Genomic DNA, 14,740 nt, shown 5'->3' with positions numbered 1-14,740 from the left:
TCAGGGATGCCTAGGCAGAGGGTCTCTCAGGAGCCTCACTGGCTCCCCTGGGATGCAGGGCCTGGGGGCAGCACTGATGCAAGCAGCGGTCCACTGGGTCCACTGGGGGCCCTTCCTTCCTTTCCTTCCCTTCCAGAGGGCAGGAGGCCTCAAGGCCATGAGGAACCCCTCCTCTCTAACGTGGGGGTGTGTACGTAACAGAGACGCCCTGCTCACAGGTGTGGAGCCTGGGCGTTCCCTCAGGCCGGGGCAGAGTTGGCGTCTGGGGCAGGCATGGCTTCCACTCCAAGATGGCTGTGTTGTCACATGGCAGGAGGCACAGAAGAAGAGTGTGCTCCTGTTGGGGCCCAAATCCCACGCGAGGACAGAGCCCTCGGGACCTCATCGCCCCTAAGCCCCGCTGCCTGATTCTGCTGCACTGGGGCTGGATTCCGACAGGAAACCTCACTCCAACCACAGCACATGGCACCAGCTCTGGGCTTCAGGACGCTCAGCCCAGGGAGGACACTGGGTAAGGGAACTTCAGAGCCACCTGTGTGCTCCTCCCTAGGGGAAGGACTGTCCCCAGTGCAGATGCCGGACCAGAACAGCCTCTGGGCAGGGCCTCTGTGGACAGAGTGGCCGAAGGACATGGCAGGCAGATGCAGGGGCAGGGCCACGTTCCTCTGCATGTCCCTGTGGTCACCTGGGTTGCCAGGCCCCAGGCTGCTGACCTCCCCACCCAGAGAGCTGCTCACACGTCCCTACCTGGAAGGAGGGGCCTAAAGCCCGCTGGTCCTCCCTGGGCACCTCGTGTGAGTACCCCCCCGGCACCCGAGCTGTGGCTCCTGAGACTTGAGGGAAAGCAGGCAAATCCATCAATACTTCCCCGAGTCAGGAGTGAGAACCGACACGATCAACGTGATTCATGGTGACCTGAGCGCTCTCCACGCAGGAAGGGCTTCTCTGTGACGTACCTGCAGCGCCCCAGGCTCCCGCCCCTCACTTGCAGGTGTTTTGTGGCATGGGGATCTTTCTCCTTCCTCACCTGGGGATCCGTGCCTCAGCCTGGCCGCACTCACCACCGTCTTGTCCTTGAGTGACGTCTGCTTGGCTGAGACCTTTGATGACTCGGCCGGCATTGACCCCTCCAGACCTGATGCTCCAGGCCGGCTGTCACCCCCTTCCCTCCACCTGAGGGCTGGCTGGTGGACAGTGGGTCTCTGTTCCTCACCTGGCCCTGATCTGTTCCCAGCAAGACAGGAAAGCTCTGAGCCTCACTGCAGTCTCCGGGCCCTCAGTGAACAAGTGACTAACGAATAGACACGTCAACCGTCGTGCAGAGGGCGTCCCTGGCTGCAGGTGGACGGGCCTCCCTGGAGGACCTGGATGGAGCAGGGAGCCTCTTGGCTGTGAGGAGGAGAGGAGACGGACGTGGAGCACAACACCCCTGGGCTGGGCTGGAAGACCACCGTGAGGAACAAGAGGCCCCTCCTGCTGCTGCTGAGAGGAGGCTTCTGGACCCAGCCTCCTCCACCCTCTCCTCCCACCCAGCACACTGGGCCCCAAGGCCTGGCCTCCTCCACCCTCTCCCCCCCCACCCACCCAGCACACTGGGCCCGGAGGCCCAGCCTCCTCCACCCATCTCCCCCTACTCAGCACACTGGGCCCCGAGGCCCAGCCTCCTCTGCCGCAGTCTGGCTGGGCACGAATAACCGAGCCGCCACAAAGCCTTGTAGGTTCAAACAGCAACTACTTTATTTCAACTCTTACCGGCACTGCATGCGTGCTTTTCCGCCAACGCCACTCACGCAGCCTTCTCCTGGGACACACCACACACCAACTGGAAATCCCTCCTCCGGAAATCCCTCCTCCTGCACTTCCCCAACCAATGGGAACTCTCCGGGAGTCCCCAGGCCCAGGCGGACAGCAGGGGTCTAATATGCAATTGAACACACAGCTCAACATATCCATCATCATCTCAGTGGCTTGCTGGAGTCACCTCTCGACCACTCTGTTCTGGCAAAAATGCCATGCGTCATCCCGACTGGCTATGGCTCTCAGCACTCCTCTACCTGTCTCCCCCCACCCAGCACATACACAGGTTGTCACTTCCATCCTGAAAGAGCCCCATCATCTCTCCGATGGCCTAAGAGAACAGCAGAACTCGAGCCCCACCAGCCCAGCTTGCCCAAGGGGGACAGGCACTGGGCCGGCACCACGGGTCCCCAAACCATGCAAACAGCTGACTGTGGTAGGTGCTCGAGAGAAGCACCATCCCCACGGGTTCTCTCCCCGTCAGCCTCATCAGTCAAGCCATGAGAGGTCCATGTTCCTTTTAGTGCAAAGAGAACAAAACTGATTCAGATGTGCTGGACTTTTAATAGATACCTGAAACTGTGCTGTGCTCTTCATGCTAATGAGTCCTCACCCGACTCTGGAGCCACATTTTACAGATGGGTGATTTAACTTAGGTTTAAAAACTATTTGAATATTTAGTTCAGGCCTGAGGCTGGGCGTGGAGACCACCTTCGGACCTGCACAGGCGCAGGAGGACTGCTCACACGGGCCTCCACTGGCCAGGCAGGGAGATGTCCCTGCAGACAGATGCTGTCAGAGGCCCAAGAGGGGACGTGGAGCACACCAATGAGTCAGAGGTGTGGGGACGACGGCGAGCTCACAGCTGGTTCAGGGAGCTCTGTGACTGTGCACCAGGGCTGCCCTTGATGCCTGCTCACAGGTTGACCCTAAGACTTGAAGGGCACAGCCCAATCTCTACATTCTTCCAGGGATGAAGGAGGTGAGGGATGGTTACTCCTGCCTCTGGATCTGATGGGGAAGCAAAAGCTATGGAGTCATGAATATCCCTGATGGACTTACCCACAGCAGGGGCAGCTGTGGGTCTACTCAGGGTAAGGAGTGAGTAAAGTTTATCAGTGGCTTAACAATGGCTTCTTTGCTAGTAACATGTATGTTTCAGAAAACCATTCCATCCTTTCCAGAACCCGCATCACAATGTGGAGCTGGGGAATGTTCGAGTCCATTTTGTTTTGCTATAACAAAATGCCTGAGGACAGGAACTTTACACAATAAAAGATCTGTGGTGGCTCACAGTTTGGAGGCAGGGAAACTCAATAGCATTGAGCCAGCATCTGCTTGGCCTCCAGTGAGGGCCACATGCTACTCCATATTGTGGTTCAGAAGTGGAGTGGAGAAGCAGGCACAGGTAGAAGAATTTATGGGCAGGGAATGACATCAATCCCTTCAGGAGGAAGGATCCCTCATGACCTGCAATACCTCTTGAAGGCCCCCACCTCTCACCAACATTACAGTGGGGACCAGCCACCAGTTTTCTTAGGGACACACCACATCCAAAGAAGCAAGCAGGAGGGTCTGCCTCTGAGGAGCTCTGGTGGACAGCCCTCTGGTGGACAGCCCTCTGGTGGACAGCCCTCTGACCCCTCACCGGCTTCCCTCCAGAGTGAACGAGAGCAGACAGGAGTCCTCAGCATGGAAGACCCATATGAATTGGATCCTCTCGCTTCTCATTTTTATTCTAACTTTTAAAATAGAACATTTTAAGAACAGTTTCATATTTAAAGAAAAATGAGAAGTCCCCTGTGACCCCAGCTTGGCCCACTATTGACGTCTTGTATTCGACTGATATCTTCGTCGCAGTCACTGGAAAAGTACCAAAAAGCTCACAGCTGTCCAGTCTCCATAGTCACCCAGTTCCCTGGGCCTGGGCCTCGCCTCGTGTCCTCTGGATACCCAGATGCCAGCCGCAGCCCATGTCTCCCTAGGCCCCTTGTGGCTGGGCCGGTTTCTCAGACTCAGTGTCTTGACCATGACAACGGTGGGTGGGGTTTCTGCATGGCCCCCGGGGCGATGTGCTGGGGAAGCTGGGTGCCCCTCCCTCAGCCCCTCAGGGCCATCCTGTCTGCAAGGTGCCCCGATGCTGAACAGCCCCTACCCAGGCTCCCGCCATCCTGCCCCTCCTCCTCCTTCCCACTGGCCTCCTTGGAAGGCAGTCCCCGCAGGCAGCCCGAGGAGTGGGAGCCACGCAGAGGAGAGGGGTGTGAGGGTGCAGCTTGAGGACTGGTGAGACCAGGAGTGGCAGCCGCCCCGGCGCTGGATGAGGCTCTTCCTGTGTGCTGGGTGGACCCTGTGTTCTCTTACATTCCGCAGCGACTAACCCAGAGAGGGGACTCAACGAGAGATTGGTTTTGTTTGCTTCGGTTTTTGAGATGGGGTCTATGTTGTCCGGGCCCTGAGCTCCCGGCTCGAGCAATCCTCTTGCCTCAGCCTCCCGACATCTGGACTGCTGGTGTGCACCGTGCGCCTGCTCCAGCAAGAGCCTCTTGAGTCCTTACACTGTCCTCACCCTGGGCACTTCAGCAGACCCTCCCCTTCTCATCATGGACCCCAGCAGCTGCTTCCCTAGGACTTCACAAGTCAAGGAGCATTTTTAATGACTTTGGCCTGTTTGAAAAACCTGCCAAAATTTTCTTGAACTGTCTAAACCCCATGTCACAGTGGTCTTCACTTAAATCAATAAGATCAGGCTCTGAGGGGTACAGCCCTACAACACCGGGCTTCAGCACAGTGACACTGACTGCAGACTTCCCACCTCAGGACTGTGGGAGAACAAATTCCTTATTTTGTTCTGAACCAAGTTTGTGGTAATGTGTGCAGCCTGTCCCCACCTGTGAGCAACCGTGCTAATGGCACTGCCTGCCGAGTTGTTTTGCTGATTCAGTTGTTCAAGCCTTGGCCATGGGGAGCCCTTTCAGCTCCCTCCTGTGCCCCCGACACACCCCATCAATGTGGAGGTTTATCACTTCCCCCCTCTGCACGGAGGATGCTGCAGGCTTTAGCTCCCTGCCTGTCCAAACAGCCAGCCTCCTCCAGGAAGCCCTCGTTGGACTCCTGGGGAATCATGTCCCCTGGGCCCTGGGAGCTGCAGGGCAGGACCAGAGTTGTGTGTGCTGAGCCAGGAACAGAAGCGCCCACAAACACTCGTGGTAGAAACCTCGGCCTCTGTTAAGTCGAACCCTGGTTCTTACTGATGTCCCCACTCTGTGGCTATATGCATCTTCCTGGCCTCCCTCATGCTGGACTGTGGACTCCACTACTCAGCACCTTCCACCGGCTCCCCTCACTGCGAGCTCCAGCACGTCCGGGAAGCCTGACCCGGTCTGTTGTTGATGAGTAAGCCCTGTGTGAGGGGCACACTCTCGAGTGGAGGACAGGCCCACGTGCAGTGCCTTCTGCCTGTGTCCTCACAGACGCCACTCATCTCCAAGGTCACTGGGGTCAGCCCCTCCCTACCCCCTGGGGAGGCTGTCTCCCACACTGGCAGTACAGGCAGATGTCCCCAGGTCCGATCACAGTCATATTTCTTCCCAGACCTGGGACTCCATGAATCGTTCTTTTGAACTTTGCATTCATGAAGGGTAGCCCTTCTTCCTGTGGAATTCCATGGGCTTTAAAAGGCACCCTGTCCTGGGTCACGGTGACAGTAAACACAGAGTGTGCTTCCCATCGAGAACCCGCTGGCTCCTGATGATGAAGTCTAGGTTCATTTTTTTGGCATGTCAGCCTCCGACTGTCCCAACGTCATTGCTGAAGACTTTTATGCCAAGCCTGCACTGACCTTGTGGGGGTCACTTTGGGCTCTGCACTGTTCCTCGGTCTCTGTTCTTTCCCCAAGGCCGGGAGTGGTCTTATTGTGGGTGGTGCCGTCCGCAATCTCACTGCTCTGCAGGGCTGAGGCCACGCTAGCTCTTTCATCTTCCTGTATGAACTTTAGAGCCAGTTTGTCGATATTCCCAAAGAGGTTGCTGGTATTTTGAATGAGACTTGCTGCATCTGCTGATGGGTTTGGGCGGAATTGGCATCTTAACAATCACAAGGCTTCCAGCTCACAGCAAGGACTCTTCCTGAATTTTTAGATCTCCTCTGGTTTATTTTACCTACATTTTGTGGTTTTCTGCATATAGATGCAATGGTGGCATCACCGTGCTTGTCCTGGGGACTTTCAAAGAGTTACAGTTCACTCTGTGACCATGGCTCATGTCTCCCCACTCTCCTGGAGCCTGTTCCCTCTTCAGGGCACCAGGTCACTCCTGCAGGGTGATCCAGGCCTCTTATGTGGCAGGCATCAAAGACAATGCATCAATTGTTGGCATCTGTCCATCTAAATGACAGTCTTGGGCACTTTGGAAGAGTGACTTTGTCATGTCCATTTCCCTGTCCCCAGAGACATGTGGCACCTTGTGGAGAGTTTTAATTCGCCCTGCCCTCTGCAAATCTCAAGAGCCTCTGGAAACTCCTGCCCCGATGGAGGTTGCAGGACCCCAAAGAAGAAGTACAGGAGAGCCAACCATTAGGGCAGCTGAGAGCTGCAGAGATGCCCACGGCCTGACCACAGCCGCCTTGCAGGAGGATGCCCTTCCTTTAGTGGCATCTTGAGGACGTCTGGCCAGCATTTCTACCTGGATGCTCAAACCTGGCACTGTGCAGAGGGGCTCGTGAGAAATTCAGGTGGTTATTGGCTTCTTTTTGCAAATGAGCACAACTCTGTAGAACTGGTGGCGGTGAGGCCTCATGAACAAGGGACCCAACTCCACACTAGTGCTCCTGGCTTTGTCTCCAGATGGTCCCTGCTAAAAAGCACACATAGCACTTGCAAGAAGAGACACCACAGACAGGAAGCCAGGCTGGACCTGTGCAGGTGGAGAGGGCAGCTCTGCTACCCATGACCTGCTCCACAGGGCAAGTGCTGGACTGTGCCCTCTCACATGGTATGAGAAGAGCCGTCTTTACTGCAAGAATTCCCTCTGAAAAGTCTTACTAAAAGCTAAGTATATCACAGGCAGAGTCTATGGAGTTATCCAAACTATGGGAACATTTTATTTTCTGAAGAAGCAGTGATTTTTTTTCTTATCGTTCTTAGAAATTACTAGCATTTTCCTAAAGAAAGAGAAAATGTTCCTTCGGTTGTGAATCTATCCCTTTTTGTTGATTTTGTTTTGTTTTTGGTAAAATATGGTAAGATGTGGGTTTTTTTTTTCCATCCAACCTGGCCGCAGAGTGTTGAAAATTCAATTAATGATATCAGTAGCATAATACCTGGAATTTGGGACAAAGCTGACCAAGTTCTTAGATACCTGTGGTCTAACTGTGCAGCTCACGGCTGCAAGGTCTCTGCCCTGGCCCCAGGGACACCCGCTGGGCAGGTCAACCTTCAAGGTGGAATGTGGACCTGAGTGTGGACCCTGGAAAAGCTGCAAGGTGTTTGCAGTCCCTGTGGAGGGGCCACTGAAGGCACATCCCGTTGTCTCCCTCCAGCTCAGAGTGTGACAGGAGCTGAGGTTCAGCCGGTGCAGACATTCCAGGGACAGCTGCCGGGTAGTCTCCCATGTCAGGGAGGCTCACGGCCTCGTCCTGGGTCAGCAGTGAGGGGCGGGCCTGCTCACCAATGGGCTCAGCAGAATGGGCCCATCACGCCAGCCTCTGGCTGCCCACACGGCACACATGTGAGCTCACACATGTGTGTGACACATAGGGACCAAGTAAGTAGGACATTCAAAATGAGCTTTGAGCCCTGGAAGCCGGAGCTCCTGGGTGGGACTGGGCCACAGGAGCCCTGACCTGCTGCCAGATACTGCTCATGCTTGCCAATGCCACAGGGTTGGAGCAGGGACCCAGGTGCCAATGTAGGGGCAGAAAGGAGCCCAGGCAAGGCCCTTGAACACTGGAGGTCTGCTTCCTGAACCAAATTGGTTCTTCAGAGGTTTCTGAGTCAAGTATCCTAGAATTTCCAGCACACCAGGATGTGACCCTTTCAGAACGCAGGTACTCTTAATGCCTCCTGGGGAGAGGGAGCTGGTCCTCTCGTCCATGTGTCCTGGGCTTCTGTTGGGGTCTGTGGGCCACCTCCACGAGGACCTCTCCCCCACAGTCTGTCATTACTGGGGTGACCCCTTCGCCCCTTCCTAATTGGGGTGCCTTGGTTTGGCACTGGTTCCTTTACAGGTCCCAGCAATTTGAACATGTGCAGGTAGGGGACAGGTGTCAGAAAGGGGAGGGAGCAAGCCACCGCCCTGGTTTCCACGCTCCCCGTTCCTCTGTTTCCACACTGGTGCTCATAGGCAGGTGCCCCCTGAGAACATCTCGGGGTGGTGGAATCTCTCTCGGACTGGTGGAGAGCTGCTGGAAGATGCAGGGTTGGGATCTTGAGAGCCCCTGCTCCAGGCTGGGTCCAGCCTCCTCCCTGGGTCTCCTGTGAGTGACACCCCAGCCACCTGGGGCCCTTCACTGCTGCTTCTCAGGGAGCTCTGCTGTCCCTACCCTGCTCCAAGCTGCTCTTCTGCCTCCCTGTTCCTTCCAGACAGAGCTATGCTGGGGTTTGTCCTCAGGCCTCGCCCTCCTGTGCAGTGGAAGCTGTGCTTACCAGAAACGCAGCTGGTCCAGCACCATGGACAGCTACCTTACCGGAAACGCAGCTGGTCCAGCACCATGGACAGCTACCTTACCGGAAACGCAGCTGGTCCAGCACCATGGACAGCTACCTGCGGAGGCCCATGCTGTTGGGTCCACCTACTAAGAGAAGCTTCCCTGGCCTGGGCTTGCAGCTTCGTCGGCCATTGAAGAGTCTGAGAAGCCAGTTGGGGGCCACACAAGGGCCCCGTGTCCTCCTAAAGGTACTCCTAAGAGTCAGGGGCTCTGCCCAGCCCAGGCGGGGCTCTGTGTAGTGCATTGGCCACATTTATTTCCCGGACAAGGACGGGAGGGCATCAGCCTTTGGGCCCTGAACTGGCTCTGCTCTGCCCCTCTAGAAGGGGTCAGCCTCAGAAGAACACCAAGGGGTCATGAGTCAGGAGACAGAGGAGTCACTGGGGACTGGAGGTGGAGGCCAGACACTGCCAGGGTGGCCACCCTGACCTGGGGTGGGCCAGTGAGCCTGGGGCAGCTCTCTCCATCCCCAAATCAAAGGAGCTTAGCTTCTTCAACTGGTCCTGGTTTTGAGTGTGTGAGTGAGGGTGTGAGAGGGGAGTGCCTTTGTGTGTCCATGTGTAAGGTAGGAAACGTGAGTTTGGGGTGCGTGAGAGCTTGTGAGTGTGTGTGTGTGTGTGTGTGTGTGTGTGTGCAGGAGTGTGTGAGTGCACCTCACACTTCCTTTGCTCAGTCCAGGCCACGCTCTTCCCTGGTGGGCAGACATGAAGCAGAGCCTTGGATGGATTCTAGGAGACAGGTCTGGGGACCTTCATGGGCCTCTCCGTGACACAGGCCTGAGGAGGGGCCTGGCCACTTCTGCCCCAGGGGAACTGAGCTTCCTGTTCCAGGAGGATCCCCTACCCCTGGCACAGCACTGAGGTGCTCTGAGATGCTTCTCCATGGGGGGGTGCTTGCTGTCAGGTGTCCTGGGTGGGCCAGTCGTGCCCAGGCCTGGTGGCCGCTCTGTCCTGGGCAGGCTGCAGACAGGCATGTCCTGGCCCAACCTGTGCTAAGGGGAGGGCTGGATTGGCTGACCTGGGGATCCTCTCAAGGCCGCTGGTGGCAGGCAGCTCTGTGGTTGGTCCCAGGGCCTGGTAGTCACTACTCCCGGTGGCACCAGCACCTGACATGCGTTCATGCAGACAGTGGCAGCTCTGTGACACAGAACAGATGCCTGTTGTCTTCCAGAGGGGCCAGTGCTTGACCCCTGGGTGGTTTCTATGTGTGTGGATGGGGCCGTCCTTGCCTACGGGACATGGAGACCTGTTCCACGTCCCTGGAAGCAGAGGACCACAGACAGACCCTCTCCACTGACGAGGCTGAGTGCTGAGTCCCCGCACCTGCCCAGGCAGGCAGAAGCCGTCTCAGGGTGGACATGTGGCGTCAGCAGATGAAGCACACAATGGAGGGGCTGGGCACCGGTCCTGACAGGGGCTCGGCCAATGTGGCTCCTCTTTGCTGCTCTACTGAGCAGGCTGTGGACACGAGGCTTGTGCTGGGACCATGTGCCCAGGTGAGAAGATGCTCCCCTGCCTAAAATTGTTCTCCTCGTGGCCAGCAGGGTCTGGGAGTGCCAGGCTGGACACTCTCAGGGAACACAGGAGCCATGGACCTTGTCAGGGACAGGGACACCCATAGTGTCCACCCCTGGAGGGTGGTCTTTGAGAGGAAGGCCAGGTCCTAACCAGAACTCCCAAACCCAGGTGACCCTGTGGCTTTGCTGGGGTGGGACTAAGTTGGCCATAACTGTCCCTGAAATAGGGGGCACAGAGGCTCACTTCTGAACTCTAACGAAAGATGGAAAAGATTTGAACAACTGGAGACGGTGAGGACAGTGTCCATGGCTCCAGCCCCAGTGACGAAGTGGATCTGGGGACAGTACAGAGGAGGCACCTTTCTGGAAGTCCGTGCCAGCTCTGCCTTCAAGAGGCTGGCCACACCTGCTCTGGTCCAGTGGTCACTCACAGCCCAGAGGGGGAACCTGGGTACGAAAGCCCCGGACAGGTGGGGGCCTTGGCGATGGGGGGGCGAGCACTCTGAGGAGCCTCGGGCCCCCAAGGCCACCCAGAACCTGGGCCAGCTTCCTCCTGAGTGCCTCGGGGAGGCGAGCTGAGCTGATGGCTGTTTTAGACAGTGTTAGTGTGTGAGGATCGTTGTGCTGTCTATAGTTAATCTGTAACTAAGGTTCTCTAGGCATAAAAATAATGCTCCTACCATCACTAGGATTTAATTTCACTCACGGCACATTCATAATTCCAGGCATCTTTATGGTGTTATTTTGATAAGTTTGCATTTGTTTTTATAGCTTGGCGTGTGAAACCGCTTTGAGAAGGCAAAGCCCCATAGAAGATAAAAGGAGTACTTTTTGTTGTAAAAAAGCAACTTCCAATGTGCTCGTGTGCTGTTTAGAAACCAGGAAAGACACAATGTGCAAGGCCCCGGGGGTGTCAGAGGAGAAAGGCACGTTGGGCCGCCTCGTTCTCTTACGGCTTTCCTGCCCCGGCAGTCACAGCACCTCTCCCAAGTCTGGCTCCTCGTGGCCAGCTCTGCTGCTCAGATCACAGCTCCGCATGCTCACCAGGGCCTCACGGTGCTGCACGTCTCTAGTGCTCTTCACAAGACGCAGTGGGCTTCGAGTCCACCCCGTGGGCTCCAGTGCACACCTGTCCACTGGGAATGGGTCAGTGCAGGCTTCTCTGCACCTGGAAAGCCAGCCAGGGGCAGCTAGCGGCTGTCAACTCAGGCAGGAGTCAACTCAACCAAAACCATGACCACCAGCTGCCGTCTGGAGTTGTGGGTTCCGACAGAGGAACCCAGAGCCAAGTGACCAGGTGAGAGAAGGTAGCCAGTGTCCAAGATGTGCACTTGGCTCTCAGGTGCTGTCCTGTCCTCCACGTGGCCTTCCCAGGAGAATCAGGTGGGGCTCAGCACGTCCAGCATGTTGCAGCCCACAAGGCCCGAGAAGCGCGTGGCTGCCTGGGTGGCGCACTTCAGTTCGGCCATGCCGGTGCTTAAAGCAAGGCACAGAGTTCTGCCTTGAAATCTAGTGAACGATGTGGGGTCCTATTGGAGTGTTGATTGTCACAGCTCCAGTGACGGTTCCCGTGGGGGGCGGGCCACCAAGTGGATGAAGCTGGCCCTGGGTTGAACAGCAGGGCAGCTGCGAGGGAGAACAAGCTGGGGCACAGACCAAGGCAGGAGGCTTGTGCTGATCCCAGAGGAAGCCTGTGGGGCCGTGGGCCTGCACCCCCCAGGCCGGGAGGTTAGTGGGCTGGAAGACCCTGACCTTGAAGCAGAGGACAATCCTAGTCTCCCAGGAGTGTGAACCAGGCCTCTCCACTTGAGCACTTCCTGTGTGCTGGGGCTGTCCTAGCAGAGCTGGGAGGCCCACGGTGACCATGACCTCTGCCCTTCCTCCTGAGAGCAGAGCTGGGCCCTCGCCCTGCAGGACTGGCTCTCCCTGGAAGCCCCAGTGGAACAGAGGAGGTCTCATCTGCACGGAGGAGATCAGTGTAGGGACACTGTGTGCACTTTCTCCCTGTCCTTGCTGGTGGGCACTAAGGCTCTGGGGGTGGCAAGGCCTCTGTGTCACCCACTGGACAGTGACGTCAGTAGGAAACAAGCTTGGCGTGTCACACCACTAAGGCTTGGGGATACTTGTCACTGCGCTGGGCCTGTGTGATTGACACGTGAAACATGAGTGCACCATGGGAAAGAGCCACCCAGTGCCACTGCAGCCCTGAGCCACGGAGCTGTCCTCTCCTCGGTTCTCCTGGGGCCAGGGCTGTCCTAGAACCTTGTGCACGGGGTCAGGGCCAAGGGTTCTGCAGTGTGCAGTGTCAAAGAGGTGGTGTCCTCAGGATGTCACAGGTGGAAGGCAGAGATGGACGTTAGAGAGAAATAGAGCCAATACCTGTCAAAGGGGGAGAAGACAGATTTGATTGAGCACCATGTAAGAGCGGAGAGAGGCTTCAGGGAAATGAGCTCAAAAACACGGCAGCCAAGGCAGCAAGGATCAGAGGGGCTCGGTTTGCAAAATGACCCAGAGTAAGCTCTAAGGTAGGCGATTCTTGCTGAAAGGGTGTCTAGCCCGTTCTGTGCTGCTGGAACAGAAGACCGAGGCTGGAAGCTTCATCCAAAAAAGAGGCTTATGTAGCTCACAGTTTCGCAAGTTCAAAGCCTAGGATCAACTGGCCCCATCTGGTCAGTGTCTGGTGAGGGTTTTGTCACAGAGTAGAAGGAATCACAGGAGGAGAGGCCACCACAGCAAGGAGGGAGGCGAGAGGCACCTAGAAGCCGGCCTTGCTCTGTGACATCCTGCTTCCTGGGTCCTGATCCAGTCCTGCAGGACCTAACCCACTCCTAAGGGCTGAGCAGAGCTCCCTTCTGAAGTGGTGCCCGAAGACACCTAGCCTCCCTCAAGGCCCACCTCTTAAAGGGTCCACCACCTGTCACATCACCAGCCTGGGCAGGGTCTCCCGCCTGTGGATCCTTAGGGACAAACCACAGCAGCAGCCAAGGGCGTGTAGGGTGAAGCACAAGCGGCCTCCAAGGCTCCCGTCGGAGGCTTGGCCTGGGGTCTGTCGGGAAGAAGGCCCCGAGGAGGTGGTGACCGTGGCCAGGATGGATGCGCTCTGGCTGGAGGCTGCAGAGTGCTGTGGTCAGCGGCCACGAGGCTCTCAGCAGGGAGGTCCTCCAGCACCTGGACAAATGCTCACAAGCAAAACAGATGAGTGCTTGCTGTGCAGAGTGCTGGGCCTCCAGGGAGGCTGCTCCCGGTGCAGGCCTCGTTCGTCATGTGATTGAAGGGTGAAAATCATTTTCTCTGCCTGCATCACTCCCGTATATTGATATTAACTATAAAAAACGAATTTCTCCCACAGACCAAACAAGCAGAGGGGTTTTAAACACCTTAGGAATGTAAAGAGGTCACTTAGTGGGTGATAACACTGCTAAGCACCAAGCCACCACAGGGCCCCTTCCCAACTCTCCTTCCTCCTCTGGAGCAGCACCTGGAGCCCCCACACCACACGCTCACCTGGTTGTGGTGGCCGTCCCTGGAGGAACGGCACCCGGAGCCCCACCCTCATGTGCCCACCTGGGCCGTGGGCCTCACCCCTGGAGCTCCACCCCCACGCACTGGGGACCCACGGAGCCTGCAGGTGAGAAGGCTGAAGCCTGGGGGTCACTTGGCTGGTCCAAGGTCTCACACCGAGGGATGCGGGACTTAACCCAAGTCTGCCTCATCCAAAGCTCCCTTACCAGCCCTGGCTGACCCAAGTCCATCCATGACCTCCCTTCCCTTCCTGGCCTCTGCCTCGGAGCACAGAGTCCTGCTCCCCGGGGAGAGAAGGAAGACCAGCTGTCTGCTCTCCCAGGCACCAGAGGCCCTGGACAAGGTTTCCAAGCTCTCCTCTCTGCTCACCTCTGCAGAGGAGCAGAGGACACATGAGAAAACGGCCCAGAGCCAGTCGGACTGTGCTCTGCCCCTGGACCTGCCCCACTGCCCAGAGCACATTGCTGCTTCCTTGCACAAGTCAAAAAACAGTGGCTTTGAGCTGTGTAGACTGGAGCAAGTCACTTGTTCTACCCGAGTGTGTGGAAGGGGAGAAGACTCCCTCCTAGGGTGCAGGTGAACACTAAGACGCCCAACTCAGGGGCCCGGGGCCGGCCCTCCCACGGCCTCCCTCCACCTATGGAACGGAGGTAGACAGCTCAGCCCCCAGCTGCAGCACAGGAAGCTCACACACTCAGCCTCGGTGTGCGCCTCCGCTCAAATGAAGTATCCCCGTTCACTTGTGTTCCCCGGCCAGAGGCACGCCCAGCTGACGAGCGTCCACAGCCCCACATCTGCCAGTGGGAATGACGCTCGAGAGTCTGCAGTGGTGCTGACTTTATGGTGACGCACGGGGCCATTATCAGCTCCCCATCAGGGTCCCTGCTGGGATGGGGCACCCAGGTGTTTGGTTATAGTGAAAGCCCAGTTAGGGGGCCATTCTTTGTACAATTCAAAGCAAGCATCGATCATCCGTAGGCCTCAGGGTAACTTTGGAGTGAGCAAGGGGAGGTTGAGGCAGAAGGGACAGACCAACGTTCCCGCAGAAAGAGTGGATACTGAACCTGCAGCTGCTGTCCCCAGGTCTGTAGGAGCCGGCTGGTGTGGGACAGACGTGGTGCCCGGGAGTGAGCTCGTGTCTACATGGTGGAGAGTGGAGTGGGGTGGCCGCTCGGCTGGAGTCCTCCCCTCATTTTCCCAGGC

The sequence above is a fragment of the Marmota flaviventris genome, chromosome 4 (assembly GCF_047511675.1).
Source record: "Marmota flaviventris isolate mMarFla1 chromosome 4, mMarFla1.hap1, whole genome shotgun sequence".
NCBI classification, from domain to species: Eukaryota; Metazoa; Chordata; class Mammalia; order Rodentia; family Sciuridae; genus Marmota; species Marmota flaviventris.
The sequence above is the reverse complement of the archived record's forward strand: the minus strand, read 5'-3'. Positions refer to the sequence as shown.